We start from the raw sequence: 20478 nt of genomic DNA, 5'->3' as shown, positions 1-20478 counted from the left end.
AGTACATTTGCACATAGAAATCAAGGGAATGAATTTCTCATTAATGAATGCAATCAACCAACCAGAGATGAGACTACCACGTTTCACCCGACCATAGAATCGCTGAGCCAAATCTCTCTTCAGCGATTCACCCCTATGCCACATTCCAAGCATGAATGTGGTACTCAAACCAAAAGAACTCAACCAGGGCATACCAAGGCTAAACCACCTCACCTGCATCAATAGAAACTAGGTTTTACCATAATCGATCCTAGATCAATAGGCCAACATAATGAACATGATTTATCACAATCCAAACCCGGATCACTAGGCCCTAAACTGAGACCCACTCTCTGGGCTTTACCGCATATCCGAAACCCGGGATTACTAAGCCCAACGAAGAGCACACCACCTCTTGGATTTACTGTATATCCTTCCATTCACCAGAAAGGATTCCTAGGCCCGCTGAGGCAACACAATCCTGGCTTTACCACAACCCACAGTTTGGTTCAGGGGTCACTAGGCCAGTGTCTTTATTGTGATCCACATTATGGTTTAGGGACCACTAGGCCATTTTCTCTATCATTCGGAGATCCACCCAACTCAGCTTCGAATCCATCTGGCAATCTAGCTCAACCAAAACATGAGAACCCCATCACACCATGACTATCTAGAAATGGCAAGGCTAGGCTGAAAAACATTGTTACACTAGAAAACCCATGCCATGATAGAAAATAACCACATGCAATTCCATGCATGCCAAATCTAGTAGTAAAATACACTTGCAAGTTGATACCTGTAATGAATCCTATTGTAGCTACTTGATCCTACCTTTCCCTGCTTGATCTTTGCTTCCTCTTGCCTTCGTTTCCTTTCTTGCTCCAATGCCAAAGTTCTCCAAGAAAACTTTAAGTATCCAAGAGTATGAGAGAGAGAATAATGAGAGTGCTCCAAAACTGAACTGACAAAAGGTTACCAACTGCTCCTCAGAAACCTTTTTATGAATTAGGCCTCTATTTTCTTTATTTTCCATTATTTTCTTTCATTTTCCTCCTCACATGCAACCTGTGACCTTTCGCCTCCTTTTCTCCTAATTGCCATTATTTTCATAAATAATTGTGCCAAAAATGCCAATTTTCCTTTCCAAATCCTTAGCCATTTCCTTTTCCAATTTCCTTAGCCATAAACAACCAAATGAACAACCCCTAGGATGTCCTGCCCAACATTCATCTTGGAATAAGTGTCTCATTGACCATGGTTATTGTTTTTAACTTTTATTACATGGAATGTTCACCAGGGCTATTAAAGATGTATCCTTTGTCGAACATCACCTTTAGCTACAACTTCAACTCTACCAACTTAAGTGTGCTCATCTTGTAAGGTGCTTTTGATGCTGGAGCTGCCCATGGCACCAACTCAATAAAAAAGTATACCTCCCTGTGAGGTCACAACTCTATACACAATCTTTTCTACAACTACACTTAGCCTGCATAATGGTAACCATCCTCACTGATGTAGGCTTCTTCTTTCCCTACAAGGTCCTCTTTTCCCCACTATCATCCACACATTCAATGGCCTTGTCAAAGAAATCCACTTTGGTTCTGTGAAGGTATAACCAATCCACACCCAAAATCATACTATACAAACCCAATGGACATACGTTCAAATGTGCTGCTGTAGGCATACCATTTAACGTAAATGCAAAAGCTCTTACCCAATGGTGAACTCACTTCTTTGTACCCGTATCCAACTGTACCAACCAAGATTCTGCATGCACTTATTTTCTCAAACCACACTTATCCACCATGTCAGGATTAATATAACTATAGTTAGATCTAGGATCAATCAAAATAGAAACAACTTGATCAAAAACCTTACTTTCCATCTCAATGATTGATGCCTGATGATCCACCTACCTGTTGCCCACAATTGCATAAATTTGTGGAATGTTATGACCAACATCACCAATTGTATGTGCCTCCTGAGCACTATAGATCTGGGGTCTACTACCACTATGATACTACAAATAATCCCTCTTATGATTATCCTTAACACATATCCAACACTGCAATGGTTCCCTACCACCGCCTCCAGCCTTCTACTCTCCATGTCCCTTTTTAGCTGTATTGAATCTATTTTAAGTAACTGCATTATCTTTCTCACTTGCATCTTAAGGTCTTCTTTGCTTTGGTGGATATTTTCCTTTAGCTTTCTCATTTATTTTCAAGCCATGCTTCGACTCAACTTTGTGCTTTGACTACTCATAACAATGCTTTAACTTTCGGATGGCCTCCTCCAAGGATCTAGGCTCATCGAACTCAATTTGGTCTTTGTATGTAATTGGAAACCCACTGATGAGTCTCTGAACTTTCGCCTTCTCCTCTCTGAGGTAAGGCACATGTCTCAACAACTCCAAAAATATGCTAGTATACTCCTCATCTGTCATAGAACCCATCCGAAACTCATAAAAATCCTTAGCTCTGTCATCATAATACCTCTCAGAAAAGTACTTCTTCTTGAAGAGCCTTTCAAATGCATGCCAAGTCAAATCATCCTCATGTATGTCCTTGACATTCTTCATGTCTTCCCACAAAATATCTGCTTTACCTTTGAGATGGAAAAGGGCTATCCTTGCTTTCATGTTTTTTGAGTAATCATGCAATCTAAAGAATTTCCTCATGCAAAGCAACCAAGCCTCCGCATCTTGCGATTTCTTCATCTCTCCATCAAAGGTAGGTGTATTTTCCTTCTTGAACTCATCCGACAAGTATCCCCTATCATTCCTCCTGTACAGATGATAATGATGACAATCATGATGTCTATCAGAACTAGAACTAGAGTAATACCTGTGTTTATCACCCCTCCTATCCGGATTGTCCAACATCCTTCCATCTCTGATAGTGTTAGATCTATTTGACCTATGTATACTATGAGACCTGCTTCCATATGCTCCATTAATTCTATCCTCATGTCCATGGCTGATCCAAAGAGGTCCTTGTCACTACAAATCTGACAAACTCTGAAGTAATAGTGCATTCACCTCTTCTTGTTTCTCTTGTGCCTGCATGATTTTGTCATTGTCTACTTTACAACTCCTTATTTCTTCATTCAGGCTTCTCAATGTGTCTGCCAAGTTAGAAGAGTGCCCCACACCACACTGACCATATGATTCATAAGGAGATTCTATGTAGTCTACCACCTTGCTAGCCATTTGATCTCTTTCCTGCAAGGCATACTATGTTAGCTAAACCAAATCACCATAAATCAACGTACCTTAGCATAACTCAGGGAGGATACCTTGCTAGCCATTTGATCTCTTTCCTGCAAGGCATACTATGTTAGCTAAACCAAATCACCATAAATCAACGTACCTTAGCATAACTCAGGGAGGATACCTTATTTTTAAGATCATCAAGTCAGCATGATGCATGTACAACATAACCATAATAGCATATAGACATTTATCAATAAGTGCATCGACAAATAACCATGATACTAACTAGGGTATAGCCATTAGTGCAAGGCCATATCAACAATGCATGATATGACCTCATGCATGATAACTACCATTACTCCAGTATACACATTGCCTCATTCAACTATCCACGTGCATAAGCAACACCTAATCAACTACACATACACATAGCCATATGTAGTCAAGCATAAGTGGTTAATGCTTGTAATCAAATTACAAGACTGATGCATGTAATCAAATAACTAAGAATGCAACCCAATGTACAAGGATGTAATCAAGCTGCATATAATTGTATAACCAGTCATATACTCATGATGACGCATTCATAAATATGATGTCAAGTTCCTCATGATAACCTTACTACTACCACGATCAAAATGATGCAATGTAACAAGCACATGGAACACAAGTGTAAGAGACACACATGTAACTGACATGCATGCATGACCAACACATTCACCCATATCTGTAGCACCGGATATAACCCAAAGAGAATGCAACCATACTCTGATACCAATGTGTAACACCCCATCCTAGGTCTACCCAAAGTAACCATGCCAACTGGGGTAAACATGACAAGAGATGCTACTATGATCAGATTCAACCTCCTATGTTACCTTAAGGATGTGGAATTGATGGAACATCACATACAATCATCCAACATCATCAATAGAACCCTCATGACACAAGTCATCCATTCAAACATCATGTCCCTGGGTCCCACTGCTATTCTACAACTCTTAGGCCATAGTCACTCTCATGCTATGGGCAAGGTAGTGACGAGAAATCCAAAGTCGCTCTCAAAGGACTGCTTGCCAACAACTGTGGACCAAAATTGCTAGTTTTGTGCCAGTGACCCCGGGATTTAAGCCACGTTTCTAGCCCATAATCCTGGCCTCTGCATATAACTTGTTGTAACTTCCAAAATTCTCTAAAAACATGATAACAATGCTTATCAATAAAAAATAATCCCCAGGACTAGGCCTGAGCATCCCCAACCGGGACTAGAATTCTATCAAACACTTGGCAATAATGCAACCTATAGGTCTAAGATACAAGACAGAGCATAAATGACTGAAACAACTTATGAAACATAACCAAAAGGATCACCTACTTCTCCATTGAACTACTACATCATCAATTAGGTATTGCATCCATCCATTTAACAGTTACAAGTAAATATATGAAATAACCATGACATAAACCAGTCATTCAACCATGCTTATAACTAACATAATACCATATAAATATTAGAGATATGATAGCCATTAAATCCACATATAAATCAATGCAAAAGTAAGATAAATTAGATTTTATTAATCATGGGCAAATCCGACCAAGTTCGGGACTTCCACATACCACCCAACCATAGACATGGCTAAACCAAATCTTTCTTTCATCGAGTCACCCCCATGTCATATTCCAAGCATGAATGTGGAATCTCATAGAACAATAAATACAAGAACAACCAGGGGAATCCAGAGGTTAAACCACCTCCACCCTCATTAAACCATGATCACACCAAAATCTATGCTCCCATCACAACCGAAATGAACTTGGAATGCCATCCAGAATCCATCACTATCCTTGAGGAATTTTCCGTTAGGCCCTAAACCAAGACTGCTCCCTTAGGCTTTACCATGTATCCCTCCAAAACCAGTCAAGCGATTCCTAGGCCTTTGGGAATGAACCTTGAGACCACCTCCACCCCGGATTCTAAAATCCATCCGACAATTCCAATTCTCAAAAACCGAAATAAACATCCCAACATACCTTGGCATTTGGAAAAATGCAAGGCTAGGATGAAAACCATTGTCATAACCTGGCAAAGCCATGCCACCAACAACAAGAGAACCATACACCAACATGAAAAGCCATGAATGTGCACACCATCTAGGAAATCACACATGCAAAAGGTTACCTGCAAGTATTCCTGCTGAAGTTGCTTGATCCTGCTTTCCTTTCCTTGATCATTGCTTGATTTTCCTTTGCTTTCTTTTCCTTTCCTTGCTCCAAACTAGAGCGATCCAAGAAAACTCTAAGTGATCAAGAGTAAGAGAGACAGAGAATAATGAGAGAGATCCAAACTTGAACTGGCAAAAGGTTACCAATTGATCCTCAAAAGCCTTTTTTATGAACGAGGTCTCTATTTTCTTCATTTTCCATTATTTTCCTTCAATTTCTTCCTCACATGCAATGTGTGACCTTTCACCTTACTTTTCTCATAATTTCCTTTATTTTCATAAATAAATGTGCTAAAAGATGCCATTTTTCCTTTTAATGCCTTTGCCTTAGCCTTTGCCAATTTCCTTAGCCAAAAACACACATCCAGTGATGCCCACTAGGATATCTTTGCCCAACATTTAGCTTGGAATACGTGTCCCTTACTCGTGGTCTTATTTTCCTTTATTAGCTTTTATTACATGAAATTTTCACCAAGGTTGCTACACCACCAAATTGTTGTACATAGATTGACTCATTAGGAATCTTTCTAATCTCTTGGATATTCCCTGCCCTTTGGATCACCTGTTCCTCTAGGTAGGGGCAAAGGGATCTGAAACAACATCAATAAGCACATTCAATTTCGTCAATCTTGTGAAAAATTTAGACAAATTATCTTCCCGTGCCTTGTTACCCCAAGTCTCCCTCGTCCCCAACGAAAAATTTAAGTCCCCCGCAAGAATCAAAGATTTCAGATTCAACAACCCAAATCTTGCTACATTATCACAAAATATTCTACGACCAGAATATGGAGCATATGAGTTTATTATCAGAATCCTATGACACGACCCTTCCATGTAACCATATAATAATATACTTCCACATGTGCGATATGCCTTCAACTCAAAAAAATTGGGGTTCCACATCATCCCCAGACCTTTGGATAAACCATACGCATTAGATGCACAAACATGCTACTTAGGATAGACCAATAACATGGTTTCCCATGCTCTTTCACTGTCAATCATGGTTTCTTGAAAGAGTAGCATAGAAGGATTATAGGTCCTGAAAATACCCGTTAAAGAGAAAATTTTGGGGGAAGCTCCCAATCCCCTGATATTCATGGAAATCATGATCATGGAGGCACACCTTGGTTGGATGTATCCCCTCTAAGGACTCAAGTGCCATAAAATATGAAATCGATATAGGGCCTGCAGTGAAAGAATTATCTATGGTAAAGAGAGTATCAACAATATCATGCCCTGAGGATGGAGAGAGGTCAATCAAGCTACAATAAGAAACCTTCTTGTATCTGGGGGGATGATTCTTATGATGGGTAACACTCTAAAAACAAGGTTAATCAATGGGGTCCTTCGGGTTATGAAAGAAATACCTCTTAATGGTCAGTGTTTCCAGAACCTCAGATGAGCCAAGCATGGCTTCCAACTCCCTATAAGGAGAAAAGGGCTAAGAGGGGAGCCCTTCATCTAGAGGAATAGATGGAGGAGCAGGTCCAAGGGAAGAAAGAGGGATATCAGGGGAGTGGAAGGGCCACCAAATGCCATAGATACTTGTAGCCCTCCTGAGAGGTTTAGAAATTGTAAGGAACCTGTCCTCATCTCACAAGGAGTAGCAAAAAAGGAAAAAGAAAAGGAGGATTTTGCACTAGGGGACACAAAGTCAACAATGATAACATCATGAACATTCTTCAATGGGGGGTTCAAAATACCTGGAAAATCATCGTTTTGTGTCACTGGACCACGAGTTGAATCAGCAAGAGGATAATGAGCCTGAATCCTGCATGCTCCAAGAAATCTGAGACCCTTATGAGGTGCACATTTCTCCAGACAGGAAGAAATCAAATGTCCCATATTGTGACATTGAAGATAGCAATATGATACTCCCCGCTAATCAATGTACATGGTGATAAAGAAACTGCTCCATTGAATTTCAAGTTCAATAATCAAATCCCTTCCCATCTCGACTTCCATCAACACGCACACCATTTGCTTATCAAGTTGAACGAAACAACCCTCATCCCAATAGTAAAACTTCCCTATGCAATTACAAATCTCTTCAACCGTCATGACATTCCAAAGCTCTAAGGGAAATCCCGATAATTTTTCCCAAATCAAATTTCGAAAAGGAATCTCTGTGAAAGGGTTGAAGCCCACCTTCCATCTCTGTCGAATGAGAAACCCATGACCCTTAACCCATGGATCCTTCAAAATCTTCTTGACATCCTCGCAACTAAGGAAATGTAAGCATATCCTTCCATTGAACATGATGCTTACTTTTGGCCTATGCTTCAAGATCAGATACCTTCTTTCTTCAACCCACTTTTTAATCTGCTAACCTAACATTTGCAGGTGATACCACTGACCCACCAAAGCTTTTTGCCTCAGTCTCTCAATACTCTCCCAATACGACCTAGTGCCCAACACTAGAGGTGTATACCCCCTCACCGCCTTAATGAGATTTTTCTTAGGCTTAGTGGCATGATCTCTTGCTGAGAAATGTGAAACAAAATTTCTACTAGGGTCCTACGCATCACTGGACAATGTAACCTTTAGGCCATGATCGAGTAAGTTTGTCTGGCAATAGTACCTCGAAAGACCCTCCCGCTCTACCTGGATGGTGATTTCTATCAATTCCTTAGGGGATAGAGAAATATTGTCCTGCATTCCCTCCATGTGTCCTTCAAACTAATCCATGATCCACCATATCTGTGGTCCCATGAGAATTTCACGTGAGCAGATAGTGAGATCTCAGCTGGTAAAGAGGTGAAAAAAATCATAGAGGAACTGAGCCAGGATTGGAGATGCGCAAAGGGTAGCCCACTAAATTCCTTGTCAAACTCCAAAGAGTAACCGAATACCACTAACAATAGCAGGAGAAATAGCGAATAGGAGAAAAGTATAAATAGGTAGGATGTACCAGATAATCAATGAGAGACATTAGTCTTACGGATTGAGTACTGCCTTCCCTCTTAAAAGGTACAAGAAAACAATATAATATGGTGACGAAGTACCAATGATTGTAAATGTGATCCGAAACATAGTACCTTTGGAAGATGCACCACCCAAAATACCCTTCAATGTAGCGCCGAAAAACAATGTCCAAATCCCCATAATTAAATGGAGGGAACTTTAAATCAATACGCCATAGATATCTAGTACTGATAGTATGGTTTATTTCATACTAAATCAACCTCCAAATCCCTAAAAAAATCTAGGATTTTGAAAAAGTGGCCCCTATCCCCTATCCGATAAGCATCTACAGACACCCCATGATCGAAACTGGGAGGAAACGATGGAAAAGAGAGTGAGATCAAGAAAAGAAACTCACCAAATGTAATAGTAGACCAAGCTAATAATGGTATTCAGTGAAACACTATAAAAATATCTCAGAAAAAAATTTGTACAGAAGATGGAGAAAGGCACAATCAAAGAACGAACCAAAGGCAACATTATTTAATCCATCCGAGCTAAAATCTCACAGGATAAGGAAAAGGAAAAACTAAGAAACCATGATACAGAAGCCAATGGTTAGTCTTAAAGTCCCTCGGCATTATGAGTTGCTCGCTCGTCCACAAGGCCATCAAACACATAACTCATAATTCATCACTCTATACATATATCCATCTCTCATGAGTAGTCAGACTACTGATAAACTATAGCAATATCAATGCAGACAAAGACAAAATAAACATCCCTTCTCATAAACATCCCTCGAATTCCCATTACAAAGGACATGCAGTTTTTCATTCTTCTGCTACCTCTAGGTGACATAAAATAACATTCTCATACTACTGATAAACTATAGTAGTATCAACGCAGACACAAATAAAAGAAACATCCATTCTTATAAACATCCCTTGAATGCCCATTCTGAAGGATATGCAGTTTTTCATTCTTCAACTACCTCTAGTAATTCCATATTCAAATGGTTATTTTCTCTGTAATAAACCAATTAAAGAAGATATAGATTTTACTCATTGAAGTTGATGTTAGCTTAATATCATTATGTTGATAACAAATTCTATATTTAATGTAAATAAAATTAACATTTAACTTTTCTGCATATATAAGAGAGGGAAAAAATATACCATCTACATAAAAATGGCTCATTGAAAAATCTCTTTTAGAAACTTTCAGAGAAACCCTTTTAATCATACAAATCATACAATGCAATCTTCTATGTTATTAAAATTTGAAGGCTAGGAAAACAAGAATTTTCAAAGCTTCTTCATGTTTTGATTCTAAAAATTAAACATAACGTTTAAAATTGTTATTCACCATCACTTAACTTATTGATGGTAAAACTTTATTCATACTTAAAAGTTTTGCTCCAAAATCCTTTTACTCCAAAATTTCCTTACTTGAACTTAATTCGATTGTGGTGTGATTATCAGTTACATTGTTGCAGGATCTTCCATCTAAGCAAAGAGGTAATGCAGTAAGCAACTTGGTGTACGAAGCAAGCCAAAGATTTCAGGATCTTGTACATGGTGTAGGAATTTACAGGGTAAGTTCCTCAGACAGAACACCAAAGGACACCGCTCACAAACAGATCACAGATCAATACACCAGTATTTTGACGTGGTTAAAACCCTCAAAGAGGGAAACAGTCCACGGCCTGAGCCAACGCGGCCACTTCAGGCAATTTATTAATAAAAGAAAGAAAATTTACATATGCTTCTCTCATAGACGGATTACCCTACAAATGACCCTCCATGCGCTTTAAATAGAAATCATGGACCAATCGGGTGTTAAGCCACGGATCAAGTGTCGGTAATACTGAGGAGAGAATGAACCGTCGGATCACTACATATCGTGACCGTCGGATTGTAAGTTACAAAATGTACAAGGTAAAGAAACACACTTTACCTAACTCTATAACTAACTCTATACTAGACCAAGTTGTACTTAACTATTTCCTATGTGTCAGAATATCCTAACATCCCCCCTTAAGAACAACTTGGGATAGGATTGAAGGATTTACAAATATGACACAATAGGAGAAGGAAGGAGGCACTAGAGCCTATCCCCCCTTAGTGACAACTTCCTGAACTCCAACCATAAATCGAAGTTTAGTGAACTTCGCCTTTGTGAGAGCCTTTGTAAAGATGTCTGCAACTTGATCATCTGTTTAACAATATTGCACTTCAAGAACATGGTCATGAATGAGCTTTCTGATGAAGTGCATGTGCAGTTCAATGTGTTTGCTGCGCTGATGTTGGACTAGATCTTTGCATAGCTGAATGGCACTTTGATTATCACACCAAAGTGTAGTCGGATGCTACTGCTGAAAGCCAAACTCTGACAGGATCTAACGAAGCCACAAGGCTTCCTTACTAGCTTCTACGGCACCATGATACTCTGCTTCTGCTGAAGAAAGAGAAATGGCACCTTGTTTCTTGCAAGCCCATGTAATAGGTCCTGAACCAAGAGTGAACACATAACCTGCAGTAGACTTACGATCATCAGGGTCACCAGCCCAATCGGAATCAGTGAAACCAACCAATAGAGGAGATGCTTCGACACTGTAATGAATCCAAAACTGAACTATACCTCGAACATAACGAAGTATTCTTTTAGCTGCTTTCCAATGACTTTCACATGGGTTTTGCATAAAGCGAGCAACAAGGCCAACAACAAAGGAAAGGTCAGGACGAGTATGGGTTAGATATAAACGTTTTCCTACAAGTTGACGGTATAAGGTGGCATCAACTTCAGGAGAAGTACAAGTGACTGAAAGTTTGACTCCAGACTGAAAGGGAGAAGGGGCTGGATTACAGTCTTCCATGTGAAAATGGCGTAGAATATCACAGGCATACTTGGACTGAGAAAGGGAAATACTTTCCTTGGATTGCAAGACTTGAAGACCGAGAAAATAATGTAAGTGTCCTAAGTCTGTCATTTCAAACTTCCTTTTAAGGCTAGACTTCACATGGTTTATAAGGTTGGGATCACTACCAGTCAGTATAAGATCATCAACATAAAGAACAAGAATGATAAGATACTTGCCCACTTTCTTGGTGTAGACAGTATTGTCAGAATGACACCTAGAAAAGCCATTTTCTAAAAGAAAGTTATCCATTTTGGCATACCAAGCTCGAGGAGCTTGCTTGAGACCATAAAGGGATTTCTTAAGCCGAAATACAAGGCTGGAGTCTGTTTGTATAAAGCCAATGGGTTGTTCCATATAGATTTCTTCATGCAAGTCCCCATGCAAGAAGGCAGATTTAACATCCATCTGATGGAATTCCCATTTGAAAGAGGCAGCAAGGGAAAGAACAAGGCGGATAGAGTTCATTTTGGCAACAGGGGAGAAGGTTTCAGTATAGTCAATGCCTTCAACTTGTGAAAAACCCTTAGCAACAAGACGAGCTTTCTGTTTATCAACTTTCCCATCTGGTCCATACTTGGTTCTGTAAACCCATTTGCATCTAACAAGTTTTCGTCCCTTTGGTAGAGGAACAAGATCCCATGTATCATTTGCAAATAATGAATGATATTCTTCATTCATAGATGCTTCCCAATCTGGATGGCCTAAAGCTTCTGCAAAGGTGTCAGGATCATAATTCACTGACGCTTGAGCCAGTAAAGAAGAGGCTCTCTCGAACTGAGAATGTGTACGTCGTTGATCTGTAGGATCACCGGCAAGATCACCTGCTGCATCCCGAGTAGCACGGACCCATTTTGGAAGCTGAGGAGCTGAAGGAGGATCCTGAGAAGGTGGGGGAGGATTTTCATCCTCGCTTTCATCATCTGAAGAAGAAATATTTTCAAAAGGAGAAGAGATAGGGAGAGGTGGCACATCCATCGAACTAGGCTTGCAGGCCGATATATTTTCATCAAACTTTACATCTCTTCTAATGATAACATTTTTGGACTTAAGTGGAATAAGTCTATATCCTTTGACATCTTCAGAATATCCAACAAAAATAAATTTTTCACTCTCTGGTTCTAAAGCTTTATGTTTCTCATCTGGAATATGGGCCCATGCTTCACTTCCAAAAGCACAAAAGTGACTTACATCTAGTTTGATTGAGCTCCATGCTTCTTCTGGAGTGATATTCTTTAAAACCTTAGTAGGAGTGCAATTTATTATGTAATTTGCACAGTTAATTGCTTCTGCCCAATAATTAAGACTAAGTCCTTTAGATTGAAGCATACAATTAGCCATTTCCTTTAAGGTGCGATTCTTCCTTTCAGCTACACCATTTTTTTGTGGAGTATATGGAACAGTATGTTGCATTTGAATTCCATTCTCAGTGCAAAAGTTGATGAATGTGTTTTTAACATATTCTCTGCCATTATTAGATCTTAGCTTAAGAATTTGATGTCCAGATTGTTTTTCAACAAAGGCCTTAAAGGCCAAGAACATTTTAAATACTTCACTCTTGAGTTTTAAGAAGTATACCCAAGTGCGTCTGGAGAAATCATCAATGAAAGTTAAGAAATACTTGTAGCCAGAGAATGAAGCAACTGGAAGTGGACCACATAAATCACTATGCACGAGCTGTGAAGGGGCTGAGGTGTGCCAAGAGGCACGTTTTTCAAAACTGTCCTGATGATGTTTTCCGAGTACGCATCCGGAACAAACACCATCTCTGCAAGATACCATGGGAAGACCTGTCACCATATTTTCTTTACATAGATTCTGAAGAGAGCGATAGTTTAAGTGACCAAATCACTCATGCCAAAGTTTGCTCACTTCATCATTTTGAGCAACAAATACTGAGGGAAGATTTGATGACCCAAAGTTGTGAAACTTATACAACCTTGTAGAATCATCAGCAATGCCAGTAGCTAAAATCTGTCTAGGATCTCTTAGGTCCTTAATTACAACATCGTGAGGTGAAAATTCAACGATTTTACCTTCACCTGAATGGGTTATCTGATATACAGATAGAAGGTTGTAGGATAAGGTTGGAACACATAATACATCATTAAACTGAACATTGTCTAGATGAACAGTTCCAGTCCCTACAACACTAAGAGATCTATCATCACCAACATATATATTTTTGGCGTTACAATCATTTAAAGAAGAAAACATGGCTTTGTTTTTGGCCATGTGATAAGAAGCTCCAGAATCAATGAGCCACTCATGAGAATAAGAAGAAGAAGATACATTTAGTGCATAGCCAGACCGAGATGCTTGACAACCACATGCAGAAAGTGCCATTCCTGAAGATGAAGTTGAAGTTGAAGATTGCTCCAAATGGATGTTATGCTTCTTCATTGCTGCTTCCAAGGCTTCCATCTTCTTAAAGCACTTGGATTCTAAGTGGCCATCTCGATTACAAAAGTTGCAATGTCTATCAGTCTTGTTCCCTTTGTTTTTATTTATCTTATCATTTTGTTGAAATGATTTTTCATTTTGAGGCTGAAATTGCTTAGGAACCTTGTTTGTTTTAGGACCATTCTTTTTAGGATACAACTTCTTAGGATTCTTTGGATTTCGTTGCTGCTGGGCGGCTAACGCTTTCTTAGAAGAGTTTCCAAGATGAAGAAGACCAAGGTGTAAGAGTTTTTCTTGTTCTCTTATTAAAGAATCACAAAAGGAATCAAAGGAAGGGGACTTGTAGGTTTGTCCTTGAGAAATGAAGGATTCTCTTGTAGAATGGAAGGTGGAAACAAACACAGAATAGGCTGGTCCCAACTTAGTAAGAATGGAGTAGATAAGGCTACTATCTTCTTTCTTAACCTTAACACCTTCCAAGAGAAGTCTAAGGGTCTTGAACTTGGACAAAAAATCTTCAATGCAAGAAAAATTATTGGGGTCCAATGTAAGCAATTCATTTTCAAGTTGATGGGCTTTAAGTTCATTTTTAATTCCAAAGACTTTAGTAATTTGTTGCAGTGCTTCATCAGGAGTATCAAGTTCTGCAATATGGAATCTAAGATCTGGAGAAATAGACATCCCTATCAACCCACGTGCTTGGTCTTTCCTATTTTCCCATTTAGCTGCCTTATCTTCATCTTTCAGTTTGGTGTCTTGGCTTGTCGCTATTCTGTAAAGACCTTTACTTCTAAGTAAATCCACAATGTAGGACCACCATTGGAAGTAGTTAGTGCTATCAAGAATGACTTGGCATGGACTTTCCATTTTTAACAGAAACTGAAGCTGTAGATGCTGAAACTAAGTGTACCAATGGAAAGATCTCGAAAAATTAGGCCGTTTAAAAAAAAAAATGGTTCAGAAAACGGCTTCCGGATGAAGAAGTTATGGCTTTTTGAAAAAAAATTGACGAAGTCACCGACGAAGTGCGGGAACGTGCGGAAATGAAAAAATCGCCCCCACAAAATGGAGACTTGAACCCAAGACCACTACTCTCATAAATTAGCTTTGCACCAAGTGAGCTATACAAAAAGTTTGAGAGAGAGAGAGAGAGAGAGAGGTGGGTTGATGCTTTGGGTTGCATGCTTGCTTTGAGAAAGCTCTTTTTCCCTACAAAAAAAAAACACAAAACCCAACATGGACATAAAAAAAAAAACGAACCTTGTGGCTCGAAGTTAGCTTTAGCCAGAAACTAAATATTTTCAAAAACAAACCTTGCGGCTCGAAGTTAGCTTTAGCCGGAAACTAAATATTTTCCTCAATGTTTCTGATTTTCCGAGATCACACTGAGGCGCAGCGGAAAAGAGCATATGCATGAGAAAAATCCTTCCTTTCTGTTTCTGATTTGCCCAGATCGCACAGAGTCGCAGGGCAAAGAGCATACGTAGAAATGAAAGGTATAGATCCGGTAATAAAGAAAGCTAAATAAACCGAAACTGAAATAAACAGAGAGAAAATGACTGTAAACTGCAAATAAACACTGTATACCTCCATATCTTAAAAATGACGCAGCTAGGGCTACTGGAAACCTTTTCACGTGAAACGAAAGGGGTTCCTCACTGGAATAGATGCTCCCAACACAAAAGTGCAGTCCTCTCGGCCCGAAAGCAGTCAGAAACAGTAGATCTAGGAAACGGTAGTCGGATGCAGTTCTACCGGCTTTAGATTTGGATCACCAATGGACGCGGCCCTCAAATAGCTCTGATACCATGTAGGAATTTACAGGGTAAGTTCCTCAGACAGAACACCAAAGGACACCGCTCACAAACAGATCACAGATCAATACACCAGTATTTTGACGTGGTTAAACCCTCAAAGAGGGAACAGTCCATGGCCTGAGCCAACGCGGCCACTTCAGGCAATTTATTAATAAAAGAAAGAAAATTTACATATGCTTCTCTCATAGACGGATTACCCTACAAATGACCCTCCATGCACTTTAAATAGAAATCATGGACCAATCGGGTGTTAAGCCACGGATCAAGTGTCGGTAATACCGAGGAGAGAATGAACCATTGGATTGTAAGTTACAAAATGTACAAGGTAAAGAAACACACTTTACCTAACTCTATACTAGACCAAGTTGTACTTAACTATTTCCTATGTGTCGGAATATCCTAACACATGGATGCCTAGGCATAATCCAAAATAAAGTAGTAGAGCTACAATCGCAGTTGGCTTCAACACAAGAGTTGGCTAACGTTAGTCTGCAACATGGCCATCATGGAGGTTCAAATCCCAAATTATACAGAGCATCACAAGAAAAGAGTGAAGACAAAAATATGAGTTCGCATCCATAGATCCTCTTTTGTTATGGAAGCAATTATGGGAAAACAAAATTGATATTGTGTACTTTAAGAATAAGAGTAAGATGTGAATACTAGTTGTTATCAAATCTCTCAATAATATATAGATAGTGTCTCATGCCACAATGATGGAGCAAACAATCAATTGCTCAAAATTTATGGTGGATCCAAGAATAAGTGCCCTAGTCGTTAAGTTGATTATGTGAAATTAGGTATATTTCGATAATTCATTTCTAGATATTTTGAGATGATTATTCTCAAGCTATATATAAATATGTCTATAATGAATGAATCTAGAATTATTTTTTAATTCATTATTTTATAGATTGATGATCTTATTGGTTAATTTTCCTAGAAGTGAAAACGCTTCCATTGATTAAATGATAGTAAATGTGCATATATGGAAACATGGCATAGATACACATTTAGATCAGAGAACTGCAAGCGTTTTGACCAAATAAAAAAAGAATGAAAAAAAACATGATCCTGAAAAAACATAGCAAGACAAAAGAGTATTGCAATGCAATAACCAGGGAAAAAAATTGTGTGAAATAATAAAGAAACAGAGCCTTCAAATCAAAGTATGTCTAGATCGCAACAAAGAAGCGAAAACAAATTCCTAGAAATGTATCAAACCCTGAGCCACAGAGCATCCTTGCTTGGAAAAATCACGTTCCACAGCATTTTGTTTAGGGAAGTTGTGTGGGAATGAGATTCCTAAAAGCCAGTTTCAATACTCAGATTCTTTGTTTCCAATTAAGGGAGAAGTTTGCAGGTCATAACTTTCATTCACCGAGTTAATCTTGGACTTAGAATCATCGAATATTGCAATCTCCAATGAACTAATCCAGTTGGTGCAATATAAGACTCCCCATAATGCCAAAAGCTCATCCCTGGTGTTCGAGTCAGATCCACTGTGCCATAAAAATATGAAAGTGTGAAAAGGGTCCAGATAGATTACCATGTTTCTCCCATAGGATCCAAATTTGCAGGATCTATTAAAGAATCCTATAGGCTAGGAGGACCATAAATCCTTATGGATTTGGGGGGAGTAGGGAGGCTGAGAGGCCATTGTGGAGAATTTCTTGTAATACGGTAGAATCAAGAAGCATGTCCTAGTAATATATGATGGAACAGAATCAAATATTGAGCATTGCAAGTGCGCCAAATACCCCAAAGAAGGAAGAAAGGAAGGGACACAAAGTAAATTATTAAACTGGAACTTTTAAATTAAAACGAGAACTCTAGCAAAAAAACCCCCAAAAAAACGTGAAAAAAACCTAAAAACGAAAGTGTTGACGCTGGAATAACATTTTTTTCAGGGTAAATTTTCAACATTTTTTAAAAATGACAGTAAAAACCAATAAAATCCAATTTTTTTTGTACAAAAAACACATTGGAAACAAAAAGTGAACTTTTTTTTGGGTAAATTTTCAATATTTTTTAAATATGGTAGCAAAAGCCAATATTTTTTGTGAAAAAACACCTTAAAAATGAAAAGTGTTGATGCTAGAATAACGTTTTTTTTTTTTTGTTAATCAAAGTAAATTTTCAACATTTTTTAATAATGATGTTAAAGATAAAATATCATGACTCTGAAAAACCTTAAAATTCCAAATATTTTCAAGCATGCATTAAAGATAAAATATCACCTCTCTAAAAAGCCTTAAAATTTCAACAATTTTGAGGCATAACATTTAAAATAAAATATCACGTCTATGAAAAGCCTTAAAATTCCTACAATTTTCAACCATGGTGTTAAAGAAAAAATACTTATAATTGTTTTTAACCATAGCATTAAAGATAAAATATCATGACTTAGAAAAACATTAAAATTTTCACAATTTTTCAACCATGGAATTAAAACCAAAGATCATGACCAAGTTTTCAACATATTTCAACCATGACATTATGGACAAATGTTATGGGTAAAAACACTTAAAAAATGAATACTTGAATGAAAGAGTCATTATACCAAGAGTAAGTTTTTTTTACATGCTAAAAGTATAGCACTTTTAAAATATTAGCCTAAAACAATTTGACACATTGCAACAAAACTTTAAAAATCAACCATCAAATTGACATATAGTGTAGGCGAAGTAGACCCATTGTAATCAAAATTTAAAGACCAATCATGAAATTGACACATTGTGGGGGCAAACTCAATCCATTATAACGAAAACTTTAAAATCAATTATCAAACCGACATATAATGGGACCCAGTTGCTAGTCGATGATCGACACAGACCTGTACAAAAAAATAAAAGAAAAGAAAATAATAAATAAATAAAAATGAAAAATACAAAAGAAAAAAAAAATTAAAACATTGAAAAAAAACTAAAAGAAAATGAAAATAAAACACAAAAAGTAAAAAAAAATTAATAGCAACTAAATAAAAATATAAATTAACACAACAAAAAAAAATAAAGTATAAAAAAAATCAAACATAAAAATGTTAAAAAAACTACATTTACTTTTAAAAGATAAAAAAAGAGAGAGAGAGAATAAATAAGAAAAAAAGAAAATATTTCCAAAAAATCATAATTAAAAATAATAATAATAATGATAATAATAATAATATAAAAAAACAAATATAAAAACAAATAAATAATATTTAATTGATAATTGAAAAACACTGAAAAAACAAAAATAGAACAATAAAAATAAATAAATAATACATTAAAATAATAATTAAAATAAAATAAAATAAATATTAAAAAAACTTTAAAAAATAAAATAAAAAGCAATAAAAAATGATCGACACAGACATGTACAATAAAATAAAATAAAATAAAATAATAAATAAATAAATATGAAAAATACAAAAGAAAACAAAAATTAAAACATTGAAAAAAAAATGAAAATAAAACACAAAAAGTAAAAAAATAAAATAATAATAACAACTAAATAAAAATATAAATTAACACAACAACAAAAAAAAATCAAGTATAAAAAAAATCAAACATAAAATTGTTAAAAAAAACTACATTAACTTTTAAAAGATAAAAAAAGAGAATTATTAAATAAGAAGCAAAAAATATTTCCAAAAAATCATAATTGTAAAAACAAAAAAAAAAAAATTAATATAAAAAAACAAATAAATAATATTTAATTGATAACTAAAAAAAACTGAAAAAGTAAAAATAGAACAATAAAAATAAATAAATAATACATTAAAAAAAACATTAAAATAAAATAAAATAAATATTAAAAAAAACTTTAAAAATAAAAAATAAAAAGCCAATAAAAAATTAGAAGAAAAATAATTTCTAGATTCGGGCTTCTGTGATCCATTACATCAAGAGTCTTTTATGTAGAAATCACATAAGAGAAAATTTCACCGATGCTTTTCGAACCAGCTAGTGTGGTTCATTATCAGGACCAGATGAAGATGTAAATCATGGAACTGACTTAAATAGAGGGTGATTTAGAGACCAAACGATTATATACGGCTAGTTTATGAAAATTGATATTTTAATAATGATTATTAAAATTAAATAATATTCCTATAACAGCTAGTTTAAGAATAATAATATTATAATTTATAATAATAATTAAGATAAAATAATAATAATAATAATAATAATAATAATAATAATAATAAAGAAAGATCGAAAAAATGTAAACATTAATAAGAAAAAAACAATCCAAGTGAACCAAATACAGGAACATAGTCAAAAATTAAAAAAATTAAAAATTAAAAAAAAAAATAAAATAAATAAATAAATAGGAGTGAAGCCCTGACTAATGAGTCAAGATCCTATAAAAAAAATAATAATTAAAGTAGACTAAAATTGAAACAAAGCAATCAAAAGGGACGGAAAAATTATTATTATTATTATTATTTATTTAACTGCTAGTTTATGAAAAATAATATCTTAATAATGATTATTAAGATCAAATAATATTATAAGCATGTCTTTCATATTAATCACATCAATATTATTTGGTTGACGTTTTATTAATTTTCATAAACTAGTCGTTATATGATCTTTTGGTCTCTACATCACCCTCTATTTAAGCGTGTGCCATTATTTGCATCTTCATCTGGTTTTGATGATGAACCACACTAGCTGGCTTGAAACGCGCCGGTAAAATTTTCTCCTAAGAAAAATAATTATCAAAATCATTTAAAAAAAATCGAGGTCAAATGGGCCTTGGGAGGGGCAAGGGCGATTCTAGGAATCACCCTTTTCCCTCCCAGGGCAACGACCCCACAGGCCCTAGGTGGGGAAGGTGATTGTGCAGCGTCCTCAGCTAGGCCAGTGACTCCATGGGCCCTAGAGAGGGCAAGGGAATTTCGTGGAATCAACCTTGCCTTGCCCAGGGTTCGTGGGGCCTTAATTTTTTTTAATATGTTTTTTTTTCAATATGCTTCTTTTATTGTTCTTATTTTATTTTATTTTTATTTCAATTTATTTTTTT

Source organism: Pinus tabuliformis, chromosome Q (assembly GCF_031772625.1).
Source record: "Pinus tabuliformis cultivar Carrire ecotype Pingquan chromosome Q, CPIR1, whole genome shotgun sequence".
Classification (NCBI taxonomy): domain Eukaryota; kingdom Viridiplantae; phylum Streptophyta; class Pinopsida; order Pinales; family Pinaceae; genus Pinus; species Pinus tabuliformis.
This window is presented reverse-complemented; position numbering follows the sequence as displayed.